This window comes from Chrysemys picta, chromosome 15 (assembly GCF_011386835.1).
Source record: "Chrysemys picta bellii isolate R12L10 chromosome 15, ASM1138683v2, whole genome shotgun sequence".
NCBI classification, from domain to species: Eukaryota; Metazoa; Chordata; order Testudines; family Emydidae; genus Chrysemys; species Chrysemys picta.
The window spans coordinates 25337524-25356491 of NC_088805.1; positions in this window are offsets into that span (position 1 = coordinate 25337524).

Sequence of the window (18968 nt, forward strand, 5' to 3'; positions counted from 1 at the left end):
TTTTTTTTGCTCAGGCTGTCTCCTAACAGACTGTGCCTTACCGCCCTGGAATCCATACCCCTTTTCAAATGCTATTTCTAAAGCGGAGCAGTTTACAGAAAACAAGGGGTAGGATTTTGCTGACCCAACAAGTGACTCTGGGCATGTCGATACGGCAAAAAAATAAGCCATGACAGCGAGTCTCAGAGCCCAGGTCTACAAGCTCCCTGAGCTAGCGCGATGGTGCTCAAAATTGCTGTGTATCTGTTCCAGCTCGGCTTGGAGCTCAGGCTCTGAAACCCAACCCAATCTCCAGGTGTTCAGAGCCTGAGTGGGAATGTCTGCATTGCTATTTTTAGTACCAGAGCACAAGCCCAAGTATGTAGACCAGGGCTCTGAGACTTGCTGCTGTGGGTTTCTTTTGCCATGTAGTCCTACTCCCCCACCCCCCAGGCCTACAGAACTGATGCATTAACAGGATGTAACAGAGGCTTTCCCCTTTTTTCAAAGTGTTGAAAGCAGGAGGTGTTGGCCCTGATTCTCTGATGGTATTATTTCCAGTAGAACCTCAGAGCTATGAGCACCTTGGGAATGGAGGTTGTTCGTAACTCTGAAATGTTCGTAATTCCGAACAAAATGTTAGGGTTGTTCTTTCAAAAGTTTTCAACTGAACATTGGCTTAACACAGCTTTGAAACTTTACTATGCAGAAGAAAAATGCTGCTTTTAACCGCCTTCATTTAAATGAAACAAGCACAGAAAGTTTCCTTCCCTGGTCAAATCTTTTTTTCTAACGTTCCCTGTATTTGTTTAGTAGTTTGTTTAATATAGTACTGTACTGTATTTGCTTTCCCTTTTTTTTTTTTTTTTTGGTCTCTGCTGCTGCCTGATTGTGTACTTCCGGTTCCAAACACGGTGTGTGGCTGACCGGTCATTTCGTAACTCTGGTGTTCATAACTCTGAGGTTCTACTGTATTATTCTATCAATTGTATTTATTATAGTAGTCCATAGGGACCAAGTAAGACGAGATCTCCGTTGTGCTAGGTACTGTACAAACACAGTAGTAGACAGTCCCTGCCCCAAAGAGCTTACAATGAAAATAGACAGAAGAGACGAAGGGCAGAAGAAAGGATATAATACATCAGCAAAGTGAACAATGATATAGCAGGAAATGGCATATTATTGCCATGATTATTAAGGAAAGGGAGGGGACACTGAAGTAACCGGGGTGTGGGAAGGGCAGGAGAGGAGAGGAAGGAGGACAGTATGGGGGGAGATGAAGAGGGAGATTGAGGTGAGGGAACTGCGAAGGAGGGAAGGGAGAAAGAGTTGGAGCAAACAGCCATTCAGCACAGGGGAGATGATGTCTAGTCAAAACTGTAGAAAATATGTGATGACATCCTACGTGTCTGTTGGCCCATACTTAACTGCTTCTGCAGCGGCTCTCAGGGCAAGTGCAGAGTGGGCACACAAAGGTGGCTTTAAACCATCTTTGCACTTTTTCAATCTTGGGGCTGTTCTGACACTGTTCTGGCCCCCAGTGTAAGTCAGAGCAGCCTGCAGGCTGTTCTAAGTTTCCCATGGCCATTCCTGTAATAAGGATTAGGGGAGCCTGGCAACCGCACAGGCAGACTCAGCAGAAAGGCCAAGATTTGTGCCCGACATGGCAACTGAATCACTCTCTCACCCCTAAAGCAGAAGTAGTATTCCAGGATCAAATCACTTTTATTCCAGAATTGGAGTACCCATGCAGGATCTTACACTGGTATAACTACAGCGGAATCATTATAATTAATAAGAATTGGTACATTTCTCTATGTAGACAAGCACTGGAGTTACAGCAATGCCAGTGAGATCAGAATCAGATGTCCTGTACGCTTTTTGTGTGTGTTCTCATTAACCCAAACCCCCTCCACGGGGCTTGTTATTTCAAATACTGGTTAAAATCCAAGTGTTAAACATTCAGAGGCCTCTCCTTGTGTGAAGAGAAACTGGTATCTTTTTGGCAAGTAATTGAGATATTTGTCTGTCCACCTGGGTCCATGGCCCAATTTTGGGTATTGTTTTCAATTATTTCCATTTAATTTAATTTTTGTTTATTCATTGCATGTACAACTTGGACATCTCAGCTGTGAAAGTAGGTGGTAAATTTTGTTCTCATTAAAGCTTCAAGCCTGGTTACTTCCCAAGATGTACAGATACTGTGGATTTGATGAGTCACTGTGTAGATGAGCTTAAAGTTTTAGTGTAGTGATTAAAAGGATTGTTCTTATGTACTGTGTCCATTTTAAAGGTCTAATGCATTCAAAAGGCTACTGGGTGACCATTCCTTCCAGGTATAATGCTCCTAGGTATGATGCTAGAATTTGTCTACATACAGTTTTTGTACTCCATGGACCATACTGGTTTAGAAACCAGTATAATTAAAGTAGTACAATCCCCTAGTGTGGACTCATTATATTAGCAGAAGGTCGTGTGCCTACACAAGTTATACTTTTGTAACTATATTTACTGTTCCCCCCACACCTCAGTATGGGTGCAGTTATACCAGTATAAAAGTGCTTATACTGTCTTCCTGTAAGGGCAAGGGAATAAGCTCTACTAGGATAAGGCACCTTGATGATGACAGAACTATATTCACACTAGGGCTTGTACCAGTTTAACTACGTTGGTATGAAATTACTCTTTTAGCCCAAGGAGTTACACCAGTACACAAACTTTGCATTGCCTAGGCTTGAGGTTCCGGCTAGAACTCACCTGCTGTGCTGCTGAAAATTCTTCGCCTTCCTTTAGCAGCACTGGGGTGTCAATGGGTGATGATCGCTGGGGTCGTGATACCATCCATGACAGGGCGACAGTCTTCTTAAGCTGACTCTGGTACCCAGCCTCTTTCGCCATTCAATGGCCTGAATCTTGAGTAGCTTCCAGAACAACAGAAAAGCAAACCAATATTAGCAACTCACCTCAGTACTCAAGGGTAGCCCACCGCAAAATTTCAAGCGGGACTTTGTAGTTGTTCGACCAGATTCTCTTCTGCACTGAGATCCAACCTGGGGGTGCCATCAGGTTGCTGGGTGTGATTCACTGATTCTCCACCTGCCCCAGCCCTGACGCCAAGCGGCTATAACTCATCACAACTGGTTGTGCCTTTGGAGAGCATGGGACAGATTTGAATTGGAGGGCAGAGCTATGCACGGGTCCACCTCCTCAACATGACCCTAACACACTCCTCCTGCCCACTTTATGCCACCTCCGGGTTCTCTGCCCACAGCTTGATTCTGGTCTTTCCATGCCATGCAGAGGGTGTCAAGTGGACAGAAGTAGGGCAGAGAATCTGACCAGGGAAGTGTCCTAGATCTCTAGGGTGCAGTAACATGGCTATAAAATGTTCATTTGGGGGGGGGGGAAAGGGGGGAGTGTTGTTAATTTTCAACACACACACAAATTATGTTTCAAAACAGGAGAAAAAAATTTCTCGAAAATGTTGAAATTGGTCTGGACGCTAACTCCCAAATCTTTCACGGAAGTGGTTTCTGGGTCCTTCAGCAACCTGCTCCAGAAAAAATGAATCTACTCTTATGATTTATCGATTTGTATTACTGGGCCAGCGAAGAACTCCACGCATTGTTCTCCGTGCTCTACAAACAGAACAAAAAGATGATCCGTGCCCCAAAGAGGTTGTATAAGGTATAACCACCTGGGCCAGTCTAGCTCCAGCACGGGTTTGTCTGTCCCTAATTTCCAGTACAAGTTTTCCATTTTTTATTGCATCGCCCTTTGGGGGCACGAGGCAGAAAAATTCTGCTCGGTTAGAGAAGCGCAGCTCCCGTTGCTTCAGTGACGGCTCTCTGAGAATTTAACGCTAGGATGGGGGGAGTCTAAAAAAACCAGTTCTCACGATTCTGCCGAAGCTCAGCTGCCACGGTCGCACATCTGTAAATAAAACCGGCTTCGTGTCATCCCCTCCTCGGCTGGCTGCTGTTTATACCCTCGGCCTTGTTTTATTGCAGGTGTAAATTTTTTCTTTTTCAAATTGTATTTATTATAACAAACGTCTCGGGCAAACACAATTGCGGTTCGTTGGAGAGAGATGCCGTTTGCAGGCAGCTTGGCACCGAGGCAGATTTATTCTCTCGCCTTTCATTCATTTGAAGCTGAAGTAATAGCTCTAACTACATCTGCCTTGGAATAACCGTGTTGTTGAGAAGAACAAACCTGCATTCTGCCTGCCTCTCCCCTCTTTGTCAGCTCCATCTAGGGCGCTCTCCATTTCTTTTTTTTAAATCAGAGCCTTGTCAGTTGAAAGTTTATATGCCCTATTTATAGCATTCCAGTGTCTCCGAGCTTTTATAGTCTAGCATAAGTAGCTCTTTACTCTGGGCTCACAGGGAGCCTAGTATGAGTCTGAGCAGTGTATGCACCTCCATAATAGCCCTTTTATACTTCCCCACGGAGGGAAAGCATGCTCTGCTTCTGACAGACTAGTCTGATTTGGATCAAGCCGTTTCTGAGGCTGGCACCGGTCCCTGCGAGTGGGAGGAGGCTGCCCTTGAGAGCCTAATCTCCCAGCTCCTTTCTTCCCCCAGGTTCTCGCCTCCCCGCCCTGCACAACAAATAAAGGACTTGGCTGTTGCTTTGGGCCTAGGGTCACAGCCAGGTCACAGCACCCTGTCTTAGCCAGTTGGAGGCTTTGACTACGCCGCACAAGGCGGTGTTTTTACAGCCGGATACGGAATGTGCATTAGCCACCCCGCTGTGAAATCCTAGCAGAGACAAGGCTTTTACCATGATGTCGCTAGGTGAGGTCAGCGCTTGTGCTTGACCTCGCCTCGTCTACCTCACCGTAAAACGACAGTGCCTTTGCTCCACGCGGCTTGTACAGCAGCACATTAGTTACCCCTAGTGCCCATGGGTAAAAACACACCTGTTTTGGCTGTGAAGACAGAGCCCGAGGATGAATTCCTGGCTGCACTAATGCTATGGTCTGTGGTAGAGTTCTTCGCTTGTTGCACCCAGGCATGCTGTTGCCATTGACTGTTTGCCATCACCTATTTTCTTGCCGCTCCAGCAGTGATGGGCACTGCAGGGCTGTGTGTGTACAGAAATAATCGTATAGGGGCAGGTTCTGCAGCCCAGACTCAAGTTGATGCCAATCAGACCACAAAGAGGATGTTACTCACCCTGTAGTATCCGACCTAGCGTTACGGACAGTCAGCTAACGACATTTTCAACATGGTTAATATCCCCTCCACTAATTAACCATTGAACTCATGCCTGCCCATCTGTAGGACGCCACACGGAGGCCAGGATGGATCAGAGACGACAGCTGAACAGCACAGGCGAGCCCCTGCTGCTGCTGCTGCTTTTGGCAAGGACTCACCATGCCCTCCCTGCGCGTGGGTGCTGCAGGTGGCTTCGGACATGCTCGCCGGCTGGGGTTTGACCACAACCCCTAGCTGCTGGGACCCTCGCATGTGGGCAGCCCACCTCCCTAGCTCTCCCTTTGGCAAACTCCCTTAAGCAATGTGCCACTCACACGCCATTCACACTGGTTGGCTAATGTTACTGGGTGTCTTGTGAACCTATTCATACGCTTCCCTCCCCACCCCCACACACACACACACCCTCATGAGATCCCACGACTATCTTCCCCAGCTTGGATCCTACAAGCCCTTTCCTCCATCAGCAGTCGTCCATGCAGTCACTCCTTGGTGTAATAAAGGTGTGACCCCCAGGAATGCTGGGAAGAGACTGGCCTTCATTTCCTGGCCCGTGTCACATGGCTATTGTTCCACAAGGCTTTGTTTTAGTCCAAGTTTCTGAGTCAAATACACCAGGACATTTCAGTCCTCCGGGCCCAGGCTCCATGCTCCTCCCCTAGTATCTGAGCCCCGGAGAGGTTACCGTGACTTTGCCCGAAACATCTCGCTGCAACTCCTGTTACGTGGTGACCTGCTGCTCATTTCTTCAGAGATTTCCTGGAAAGAGGAAACTTGTTAATTGGCCTTAGAAAATGCAGCAGGCATTGGCTGGGTGGGTGAGATCCAGCCAAGTATGACAGAGCATTGGGGGTTCCCCTGATTTTAATGAAACCAAGGGGCACAGTCTTACTAGGTGCTGAGTGCCCTTAGAGCTCAGCACTTTATAGCATGGGGGACCCGCTCTGGTGTGGCAAGAGCAGACTGGAACACGAGAGGTTAACAGTCTAGACATAGAAATGGAAAGGCAAACTCATGAATGGATTGATTGAGATCTTTAAATGTATTTAAAATCTTGCTCATAATTATTGGAGATTTTGTACAAGGTGTCCCCGAAGATCAGCTAACCGAGAAGGAGACTTCTGTCCGCTAGCAGGGTGTCGGCGCCAGAGAGACAAACAGCTTAGGCTGGCACAAGGGAGTATCATTCAGAATAATGAGATGACTGTATAGACTGGGTAGCAGGGAAAGTTTCCTATTGTAAGCTCTTTGACCCAGGGACCATGTCTTTGTTCTGTGTTCGTACAGCGCCTAGCACAAAGGGCTTCTGCTCCATGCCTGGGGCCCAAGGTGCTATGATAATACAAATAAATAATTATAATACTTCCTATTTGACCACGAACGTGTCCCAAGGGAAGTGATGGAAGCCCCATTGCTCATGTCCTTTGAAAATCTGATTGGACAAAGCCCTTGAGAAGACCACCTCAGGCCCCGCCCTCTTTTTGGCCAAGGGTAGGGATATCATCCCTACCGCCGCCTTAATGTCCTCTTAGGTAGGTTGATGCAAGATGGCTTGTGGGAAATGGATACAACACCCCATTGCTCCATCCCAGGCCTGCTATTTTTCCTCTCTTAGCTAAGCAGAAGGCATGGTGGTTCCTCTGTCACCATCTGTTGAATGGCATATGTATGATCAGAGAGTGCTCAGGCAGGAGTTCCCCTCTGCTGGAGCCAGGAAAGATTAGGATAAAAGAGTATTGTATTCTGTCCCCTGGCCCCAACTACTATGTTTAATCCTGTGGAAGGGGAAACACCAGACCCCTAATGAGAGGGCTCCCGCTCCAGCGATGCTCTCAAGGGTAAACGTTTGTTAGAGTTTGAAGAAATAAATCCTATTTTATGGCATCACAGCAGTCGTCTCTGCGTTCTCCTGATGTACAGAAGACATGGAGCCGGTTCCTCAGCTGCTGTAACCCCACTGCAATCAGTAGTGCTATGCTGACGTACCCCAGCTGAGAATCTGGCCCTTCTGTTAAATAGCGCATGGAAGCTGTTCTCAACTTGAACCTAGCTGCCGCCTCTGCAGCGAGATGAAGGCTTCCCGGCTATTTGGAACTGCAAGGATCTGGATGATTGCAGCCTGAACTCATCATCAGGTGGAGTGAGAAACTCATTTGTTCTCTCCGCTCCTGGCTGTCTTGCCCTTGGAAGGAAGAAGATTAAAAGTTGAATTCTTTGGGAAGGCGGGTGGGGGATGGTGGACCCCTGGTGACATTCTTTTGAACTCTCGCTCATGAAGATGTCAAAAGGCCGGATGCCCTGGCAACTGCCTCTCCTGTCTAAGCAGGATCTTAAATTGCTAAAGTCATCTTTGAGAAAAATCACAGACACTCGCCTGGCTCTGTGTCCATGGGAATATGCACCCAGACAGCTGCACAACTGCCTGACTGCTGTGTTTGAACTGAGATAATCTTCTTGATAACATTTTCCTGCCGTTCATAGGAAACCACACCAAGCAGAAGCAAAATCCCCCTCTATTGCAGAGTTCATCCTGAAGGGCGTGTCTCATTAAAGGGAACTTAGTGCCCCTAAGCAGGGCTAGACTAAGGTCCGGTGGCTATCCACAGAGCCAGTATAGCGCCCACAGCTCTGTGCAGGCTGCCCCACTAACGTGACTCAAGCCAGACCCACAGGGCCCTCTAGGGACATAAGGTGAGTTCACTCATTTACTCCTTGTCCTTGTCACTCATTTACTCCTTGACCTTCGCTGAAAGGTCCAGAAATGGTGTCATCTGGAACTGGGTTTGATGCAGGTTTTGGTAACGTGGATGGTCGTCCATGGGGAACTTAGTTGAGATCACAAAACTAATTTCATGTAATCGTCAAACACCAATAGTTGTTCCTGTGTCACTGGGAAAGGAAGGATGGTCTAGTAATTAGAGACTCAGGACACCTGGGTTCAATTCCCTGCTTTTGTGACAGACTTCCTGGGTGACCTTGGGCAAGTTTAGTCTGTGCCTCAGTTTCCCCATCTGTAAAATGGGTATAATAGCACTGTCTTATGACACAGGGGTGTTGTAAGGGGAAATATGTGAATGATTGTGAAGTGCTTTTTATCTTTTATTGGATCAGTTTCTGTTGGTGGAAGAGACCAGCTGTCAAGCTTCACAGAGCTGCTTCTTCGAACTCTGAGAAGCTCAAAAGCTTGCCCCTTCCACCAACAGAAGTTGCTCCATAAAAGGTATTACCTCACCCGCCTTGTCTCTCTCATATCCTGGGACCAACACGGCTACAACATACATAGATAAAGTCAATTATGCATTTGTACAAGCTCTGAAGGGGAAAAAGGCTGTTTAATTTTCTTCTTCTGGGAAAATTCCGGGTGAGGGGTTTCCTGCGAATTTAGCAAAATCTCCTGTCTGCCATAGCACTGCACTTTATTAAGATGAAGCAACTCACATATGAGAAGCATGTGAAAGATAGCGTGGAGCAGTTACACTGAAAGCTGATATGTGCAGTGTGTCTGCGTGTGCACACACACCATTGAACTAATATATGTAAGTGAAAACAGATTGGCAAAAGCTGGAAATAGACGGTGATGTGAGACTTTGCAAACAGAAGGCTAGACAGGGGAATCTTGGCCTTCTGCTCCTACTCCCAGACTTCTGCTGCTATGTCTTTTCAGCAGATAAACCTCTGTTAAGTTGCACTGTGAGGGCTCGACCCGAGTTGGACTGGGTCCTGACTCCTTCCTTCTGTAACTGCAGTGTTCCCGTTCCCATTCCCTGCTACCTCCGTAGGCACGAGACTGAGAATAGAAGTGCAGTGGAGATTGTCATCCCCAAAGCCACTAGTCAAGCAAAGAGGATGGATGTTTGAATGAGCAGATGATCGGCAGGGTTAGAAGGAGATATGCTCATATGACCCAAGAGTAAAATTCACCCCCGTACGGAGCACCAGCTCAAGGTTTATGCACCACTCCAGCCCAGCGAAAGCTGCATCCTCAGTGCAAAGTGGGCAGGTAGGAGCACGCGTGTTATCCCATTTCTCCAGCCAAGCATGCTAACATGACCCAATGCTCACACAACATGTGTTCAAGGAGTTTGTGTGTGAATGGTGGAGGGGGCAGGGGTTGCCATGAGTAAACCATGTGACAAGCATGCAGTATAGACACACCATTAGGTGCTATGGTGGTGAATTTCACATGAAAAGAAACCTATTTTATCCAGTGAGATTTCCCCACCTCACCCCAAACATGACCAGAGTCTAACTAAACAGCCTTTGAGGGATTCCAAGTATATTTCTCCTAAACCACAGCTTCTTTTTAAAAGAGTTGTTAACAAAATATTCAGAACTCCTAGCTACCCTCTGAATAAGAATCTCTCAAGGGTATTAGGATGGGTTTCAGTTTAAATCCTCCGGGTGAACCTACTGTGTTTGACGGGATTGCTAATAGCCTTCCAGAATTCTAACCCCCAAGTCATTAGGCGCTCTACTGTTTATCAAAGCCATAGAGGGACAAGGTGGGGGAGGTAATATCTTTTATTGGACCAACTTCTGTTGGTGAGAGAGACAAGCTTTCAAGCCAACAGAAGCTGGTCCAATAAAAGACATTAGCTCATCCACCTTGTCTCTCTAATATCCTGGGACCAACACAGCTACAACTATGCTGCATGTATCAAAGCCATAAGCATTCAGATCTCTCTCCTTTTCTGTAGATATCTAGTACTGCTTCTCTTCAGTTACTGGAACACATTCAGCTTTCCAGTGTATGTGCCAGGGTCCCATTGTTCTTTTAATCGTGTTTATTACAGTAGTGCCTAGGTACAGTAGAGAGAGACAAGGTGGATGAGCTAATATCTTTTATTGGACCAACTTCGGTTGGCTTGAAAGCTTGTCTCGCTCACCAACAGAAGTTGGTTCAGTGAAAGTAGGGCCTAGGGACCAGCGAGGGGCCATTGTGCGAGGCATTGCACAAACATAGAGTAGTAAACAGTTCCTGGTCAAAAAGCTTCCAATCTAAACAGACAAGACAGACAAAGGGGAGGGGAAAGGTATATTTGTGCGAGCATGCTCCTTGGAAGTTGGCAGAGTTTGGCTCACTATATATTACTTACCAGATATAATATAATATTGATAGTAATGTAATAATAATATAAATAATAATAATAATAGATCTAATGTTATTTTCAAAGAATGCACACAAAGTCCTGTTTCCTCAAACACAGGAACAAGCAGCAGTAGTTTCCTTGCTCACAGTTTCCAAGCCTGCCCTACCAGCCAGTAATCTACCCAAAGAAGCACTCTCTCTGGGCTTCCTCCCAGGGCCACGGTCCTGTTGGTTCTCTTAAAATCATAGAATCATAAGGTTAGATGGGACCACAAGGGTCATCAAGTCTAGCCCCCTGCCAAGGATAGCCTGTCTGCTCTACTTTCTCCTGGCCTTATTGGTTGCTTTCTGCTTCTTATACACGCAAACACATACAGCTCCACCAATCAATGCCCCAGCCCCTGTATTTTCAGTCAGTGCCAAGGAAACCCTTCTTATTCTCCCTGGGTTAGCAGCTTGAGTGGTAGCTTCTGTCCTTTTACCTATCTTACTCCATTAATGACCTTAATTGCTTCTTCCATTTAGCCTGAATGAACAGTGGCTTGCACACCCTTCAGCTTCACCGAGATCTGTGATTGCCCATAGAGCAAAGACATGCCTGCTGACAGCCACCAACACCCTCCAGCACAATATAACAAGCCAAAATTTCAAACACAGGCATAACAGGTGTGTCAGCAAAACTATGCCTACACTTACTGAACTGACAAAATCCTGCACGATCATCTGCAGACTGGCTTGCGTGTGCAGTTGGGATCCTTGTGCCCTCACTGCCAAGTGGCCTGTAATTTGCGTGACAAACATGGGTTGTGTATGAGCAAAAGTGGGATTTTGGAGGTGCATTTTTTTGTGGTGAACAATTTGTCTCTGTCTGAAAATGTGGAGAGTGATTATATAAAATCCAGAATCTTATTAAATTAAAAGCATGTCCTTCAAAAGATAATCAACATAGTTACAAAGAATGAAACAGGGGCACGTCTCAAAGCCAGAAAACAGCTGATTGCTCTTACATTTAATATATGAATGGGCTTTTCCTAGTTAATGTCTAGCTATAACTTCTAATATTCACCAATAGGGGGTGCTAAGAATGATCAAATGCTCTACCCTATATAACTCAGAAGTCTAAAGTGTCCCCAGCATTAGCTGTGCCTGGCCCAGTCACTGGGACACGATGATCCATTCTTCCCAGCACCTGAATCACAACCTGGGGACTGGTCTTGATGCCATATTTACGTTCCCTCCCCTCACGGCCAGCACAGTCATTTGGGTGCTGAGTTTACCACCCTTATGTTCCCATCGGTATATGATGCTAGTGGAGCTCTCACTTTCTGCTGCTCGTTGGGTACTTACACCAATGCAACTTGCTTCCTTGAGCCTTTATGCTCTTCCTCCAGGAACCATATATTGCCTCTGGGATAAGGCCACCAGGCAGGGGACGGTCGTTTCAAGGTCATTTTACCACCCAGTTTCCCAGACAATTTACCACTGCCAAGCCAGCAAGTCTCACCGACAATGAGCCTTGTTGGGTCTTCTAGACCATTCCAGTGCCCATGCAGGTTTGTTCTATACCTATCAGTCCAGGCCTGATACAGTGATAGGCCTTCCACCACTTCCTTTGGGTGCTTATTCACAGTCTCCTAGATCTCACACTTAGGAAAGATTGTCAGATGTTGAGCCTAAATGTTTCCAGTGTTCAGTTTCATCCCGTCACTTTGCGATTATGCTGCCTTGGGACCAACCTTAAACAATTTGTCTCCTTCCTTGGTGGTCTGGCTGTAGAATGGGATCCTGAGATTTGAACCCACCCGTTCAACTGGAAACCCAGATATGGCTAAATTGCTGGAATGGTTGGAATGAACATCAATTCTTTCCATTTGCTTCTAGCAACACTTAGGAACATTTTAATTACAGTTTCTTTTGACCCCCTTATGCCCTGGCATTTCTGTTTTTTTCTGAAATCATTTCACTCCAGTCAGAAGCAATTTAAGTATCAAGTATTGGACAGTTTTTGAATTTTTAGAAAATGGATTCCAAACATCCTTTTGGTTTTTGCTGTGCTTTAAAAAAAAAAAAAAATCTCACATGGTTCTCGTGTTCCAAGTTTTTCTATCTTTCCAAACTTTGTACCAGCTGCTTCACAGCAGCAGAATCGATCTTCCATCTGTGGAACATATGCAGTGTCTGTCCCAGTTTTTAAAGTGCATAATAAGTCTTTTAAATGTACAGCGTGTCTATTTTGGCCTCTTGTTGTTGTTTTTTTAAATGGGGGCCTTTACTTGAGATTTACAGGGGTAGGAAAATATGTCTGTCATGGCTTTAGAGAAACTGAACTTCTCCAAAGGAAAAACTCCGCCAGCTGAGATGATCCAACCAGTGGGAAGTGGTCTTCCAGTCCATACTCAGGCCAATCTCTCATTAGGGTCAATGGGAATTTTGCTTGAGTAAGGACTGCAAAATTGGGTCCAGTGTCTTTTTCCATACACAGAGAATGACCAGATAAGGCCTTAAATGAGCAGTGTAGAGAGAGGCCTAAAAATTACATTGCTAAATACAGCTGGAGTTTCTTAAAAAAAAAAACCCACCCACAACACCACCACAGCCACCCAGAAACTGAAGTCTCTAGTTAACATTTGCACTGCATCTCAAAGCTAGTTTCAGAGTCAGACACTCGGTATTACTGTGCGGAGCCATCATCCCTTTCTCCTGTTTTACTCATAACCCAAAAATATGATACAAGGAGACGTGAATGGGTTTTCTTGTTACTATCAGCGTCATAAATTACCACATTTCTTACTCATCGGGAGCCTGCTTTTGTTTTCAGACATGCAAAAATGAAAGCGTTCCTGTTATTTTCTGTGTGTGTGTATGTGTGTGTGTGATTTTCTAAGGCAGGAGTTCTCAACCAGGGGTATGCATACCCCTGGGGGTATTGAGAGATCTTCCCAGGGGTACATCAGCTTATCTAGATATTTGCCTCTTTTTACAACAGGCTACATAAAAAGCACTAGCAAAGTCAGAACAAACTGACATTTCATACAATGACTTGCTCATACTGCTCTATATACTATATGCTGAACTGTAATTACAATATTCATATTACAACTGATTTATTTTATAATTATATGGTAAAAATAAGAAAGTAAGCAAGTTTTGAGTAATAATGTGCTGTGATACTTTTATATTTTTATGTCTGATTTTGTAAGCAAGTAGTTTTTAACTTGAGGGTACGCGAGACAAATCAGACTCCTGAAAGGGGTACAGTAGACTGGAAAGGTTGAGAGCCACTATTCTAAGGCACTTGAAAATACGGTCTTTTCTTGTATTCTATTGAGGCGAAGAATGTGTAAACCAGTTTGGATAAAATAACGCCCCTTTCGTTCTCTATGAACTCCAGAAACGTCCCTCCAAACTAGACCAGAACCCTTGATGATGTTCCAAAGAGTTTGGATCCTTTATTTTCCACCTTGTTTTTCAGTTTTGCACTTCCTGGGCCTCATGCTCCCCTCACTTCCATGTAAATCCAAGGTTTCTGTACTGAAGTGACACTGGTGGGAGAGGAGAATTAGGCTCCTGGAGTCTATCCAGTTGGTGGGAAAGGATGGGACAGAAGTGCTAAAATGAGAGCTGGTGCCCTTGCTTTGGTTCCAGCCTAATCTAGAAACACCGGGAAGCTGTTCAGAGCTTAGTTATGGGACTTCCTCTGCAGACTCAGGAGGTTGGCACAGTTGGACTGAGATTTGGACAACATTGCAGACTTTGAGGCAGTAGTGTTGTCTGGTGATAAAAGCAAGTGACTGAGAATAAAGAGTTCTATGCCCAACGCTGCCACTGACTCATTGTTTGACCTTGGTGCAATTCACTTAACCTCGCTGTGCCTATTTTCCCCCCAGGGGCGAGACACATTCAAAAACCCACCTCGCATGGGTGTCCTGAAGCTTAACTGATAGCTGTGAAGTGCTCTGGGGTCTGCTGATGGAAGGCGCTCTAGAAGTGCAAAGTGGTGGGGTTGCTATGTTAGCCTTCCTCTCCTTCACGACAGCTACTTTGCTATCAAACAGAATATCATGGTACTGACATCAAAGCATGTCCTAGGACAATGTCAGTTTAAACAGCTTCCTCTTCATTACTCAGTGCCTATTATTAGAAAGACCCAACAGCCAGCTGCTTTTATCGCTTCACATCACACAGTATCTCTCAACTGCCCATCACAGAAGAGATCAACATCTTCCTCCATCCGCAACCAAGTCTTATCTTGCTGTCATTATTGCTAATGAATGACACACCAGAAATGCTCCTTCGCCAAGTGCAGATAACAGACAGGGCTGTGTGCATTAAAGAAATTGATTCCCACATCTCTGTGCACTTTCTGCCCTGTTATTCCTTTAGCTTTGATTTGGGGGTCTCTGCCCCACAATACATCCTGCTCTGGACCCTCAGCCGATTGAGAGGATGGCTTGCTATCAGTACGTTAGGTAAGTTGTGGCAAAGCAAAAGGCTGCTTTGTTACTCTGGGTGAAATTCACCCTGTCCAGGCTTAAGGCATACACAGCTCTAGCACCGGCCCTCTGCACAGGGGTGAATTTTACCTTAGTAGAGGAAACCGGGTTCACCTGCTGGTTTTGTGTTGACCCTGACAGAAGTTAAATGCAGCCAGCGTTATCAAAGCAAACAGACTACTGAAACCAAGACTGTAGGCAGCCGCCTTGGAGCCGACTACTGGGACCAGCATGGAAATGGTTAAACTGCTCGGGACTTCATTTTTATTGTTGGTCCTTTGCTCAATGAAGAGGCCAGAGCATTTCCCAGCCCTCCACAGTTGGTGTCTCTGGGCAAAGTCGGTTTCATGGCATCAGTCCCATTCAGATCACTGAAATGCCTCCCACCATATGATGCAGCAGAGGCTCTGTCTGCCCAGAGGAAAGAAATGGCTTTCCTTTCTCCCTGCCAGGTGCTGCTATCAGCCTGATATGTTTCCATCCCCAAAATGCCAGGGGCCTGACCGATTTTATTCCATGTGTAGCTGCCCTCTTGACAGATTGCAGTGCAGCAGGGGGCAAAAGGAGGGGGAAGTGGAGGCTGCGCCAGCTCATGAAAACCACTCCGGTTATATAAGCCTGTGCAACACAAGTGAGCCTCCCTCAAGTATTCTGTGCGCTGGCAAGTCCATGTCAGACAAAGGCACCAAGGCAGGGTCAAAGCTAGTGGTCAGGGCAACCTGCATCCCGGTGGGATATAACGTAGTGGCACTGAATCTGTGTGTAAAGGAGCTACTCCCAATAGCTTGAGCAGTCCGCATGTCCCAAGACTGCACTGTCCTTCTAATCTAGACTGTAGCACTCTGGAACAAATCACCATTACAAACGCACCCAGCCTGAAGCAAATGGTGATAGCCAAGTTATTATGAACGCCTGAAAATAAGGTAGAGAGAGAAGCCAATAAAGTGATCTCTACTACAAAGGCATGAAAGAGACCATTGTAATTAGGGATGGAGCAAACCAGTCCAGGGAAAAATAAAAACGATCCTACTTTCCGAGATTTATAGATGCCCAGGGCAGAAGGGACCATTGTGATCATCTAGTCCAGGGGTCGGCAACGTTTGGCACGTGGCTCGCCAGGGTTAGCACCCTAGCGGGCCGGGCCAGTTTATTTACCTGCTTACGCGGCAGGTTCGGACGATCGCAGCCCCCACTCGCCGCGGTTCGCCATCCCGGGCCAATGGGGGCGGCGGGAAGCGGCGCGGGCGAGGCTAAATCCAACCCACTGGACCAGTGACTCCGTATGTTGATGGCACAACCCCATTTGGGGTCATAACCCAGAGCTTGGGAAACGCTGCCATAGAACTTCCCCAAAATAATTCCTAGAGTCATGCTTTTAGAAAAACATCCCGTCTTGATTTAAAAACTGCCAGTGATGGAGAATCCACCTCAACCCTTGATAAGTTGTTCCAATGGTTAATCACTCTCACTGTTAAAAACTTACCCCTTATTGCCAGTCTGAATTTGTCTAGCTTCAACTTCCAGCCATTGGATTGTATTATACCTTTCTCGGCTGGATTGAAGCCCATTCTTAATATTTGTTCCCCATGTAGATACTTATAGACTATAATCAAGTCACTCCTTAACCTTCTCTTTGTTAAGCTAAATAGATTGAGCTCCTTGGGCCTTTCACTGTAAGACATGTTTTCTAACCCTTTAATCAACCTTTTAGGTTGTAAAATGCTTTGCTACGTTTTTGTTCACTTCTGGCTCACAGCTAGGATGGTACCTGTCAAAGCGTGCAGACACAGTTCTCCAGCCACACTGGCAAATGCTGGTTGGATGTAGAGCTCACAGATCAGTTGCTGTAAAATCTCCAGCTATTTGCAGATAGTTTGAATGATGGTGAAGCAAACTGCAACCCTGTTCAGGGTGCCTCTCGCTGCTCATAGCGCCAGCTTTTTGTAGTAGATTTTTGCTTTGGCTCTGGTTTGTTTGTTGCTAATTTTTTGAGGAAACTTCGTACCGGTTTTTCAACAACTGGTGCCGCTGGTTCAGATGGCAAGGTGGTAAAATGTCTATGCCTGGTCTGCATTAGAGCTTTCACTGCTGGTGGCCCTAGCACAGATACAATGCTGCTGGAAAACAGCTAAGAAACGTCCTGGGGGTAGCTGCACCTCAGTTGTTCTCCATTGTGTCATTAATAATACCCACGCCACAGGGAGCCTGTTTGCTCATGGGGAAAGGAGTGTATGTTTTTCAGCAGCAGATGCTCGCAGGCCAAGGTTTCCGAAAGTGATGCCCAATTGAGACTCCTTAAAAAAGGCACTAGCTGAGCATCAGCCCCTTTCAGGTGTGTTGAATAAGGGCCCCCATAATCCCTAGCCACATTTAAAATTCTTGAGCACAGGGCCTACCTGCCGTTAGAGCCAACCCTTCCAACTCTTATTTAGGTAAAACTTCCAGAAGCTTCCCTGTGAATTTTGTCTCAGGAGACGCGTGAAGGGCCTGGCCCCATTAGTTGGGTGCATTCCACTCAGTTGCGACTGGAGGTTGCTCAGCACATTGAGGATCAGGCCCCAAGTAAGAACTGCAGGATGTGCACGTCACTTCATTGATGGTATGTTGTCTTGACTGAACAACAGCTTTGAAATGATCTAGCTCTGAGTATTCCTTTCTCCTGGAGGGAGCAATGTATCCTCTCAAGGTTAGTGTGGGTTGCTAAAAACCATAGGTTGGGTATTAGGAAAAACTTTTTCACTAGGAGGGTGGTGAAGGACTGGAATGGGTTAACGAGGGAGGTGGTGGAATCTCCTTCCTTAGAGGTTTTTAAGGTCAGGCTTGACAAAGCCCTGGCTGGGATGGTTTAGTTGGGGATTGGTCCTGCTTTGAGCAGGGGGCTGGACTAGATGACCTCCTGAGGTCCCTTTCAACCCTGATATTCTATGATTCTATGCTGGAACTAGGGGCGCTGGGGGTGCTGCCACACCCCTTGGCTTGAAGTGGTTTCCATCAGGTACAGGGTTTACAGTTTGGTTCAGTGGCTCTCAGCACCCCTGTTAAAAACCCAACCTCACTTCCAGCCATCGCTAAAAGTATCCCCCAAATCCACCTCTGTGAGCTGCCCTTGTTATCTGCAGGTTGTGGTCAGAGGTTGCTAGATAGGATTAAGCCAGTGGGAGGCAAGGGGAAAATACCTCCTTTATGGACCGTTTCATTTGGTGGCTGGACAAAAGTGTAAAACATGTAAATGGATTACTGTCCATGGTTTATTAGCACTCCTTAATTCACCTCCCAGGGTGAAGGGAGAAGTTATTAGTAGATATATAGCCAGTAATAAGCTAATTCTATCCCGGACAGTTGGGAGATGTGACAAGAAAGTAGTTTGTATGTAAGATATCACTGTCGTTGTGTGTTAAAGATTATGAATTAATATTGATTTAATAAATCTGTAGCAATGTATTTCGATGGTAGAGACTGTTTATCCTGTGGACTTCTCCCGCTGCAGAGGTGTATTGTACCAAACCAGCAGCTCGGGATTGCCTGCCTGTCTGCTTCCGGACGCTGATGGATGAGCATTCCCTGGGAGTAGCTATCTCAAGTCAAAATATCCTGTCGCACAGGAACTCAATGCTTCAGGGTTTCCTCAGCTCTGCATGTGCTGCCATCTCCCGTGACATCTGCATGCTGACTCTGACGTGTGCTCCAGTCACCTACCTGCCTGGTATTCACAAAATGCCTCATCAGGGAAATGGTATAGGAAATTAAAGATAAAATGTTCCTATGACAAGATTTCTTCCCTCCACCCCACCCCCAAATTATTTTAACAAGACCATCTTGCTAGGCTAGAATCTCAGCTGGTGTCAAGCACGGTAGATCAATTGAAGCTATGTTGATTTACACCAGATGAGGATCTGACCTTTCCCCTGTTTTAAATACCTATATCCAGCCCCCTTTAAATGGCTAAGGGGAGATTGAAATTCTGCACATGTATTAAATGAGTACAGTGAGCTGGTGGGGCTGAGCCTCGTCCCCAGAGCACTGTTGTTCTCATCACAAAAACGGCCCCACAGCCAGCATTAGCTAGCACCTTTGTTCACAGCCTTGGCAGAGAAGCTGACAACTGAATAGGCCCATGGAGACTGATGGGCAGGGAGAGTGGGAAACTTGCAGCCCAAATTGTTTGAATTCTGGGGTTCAAAGAGTGGA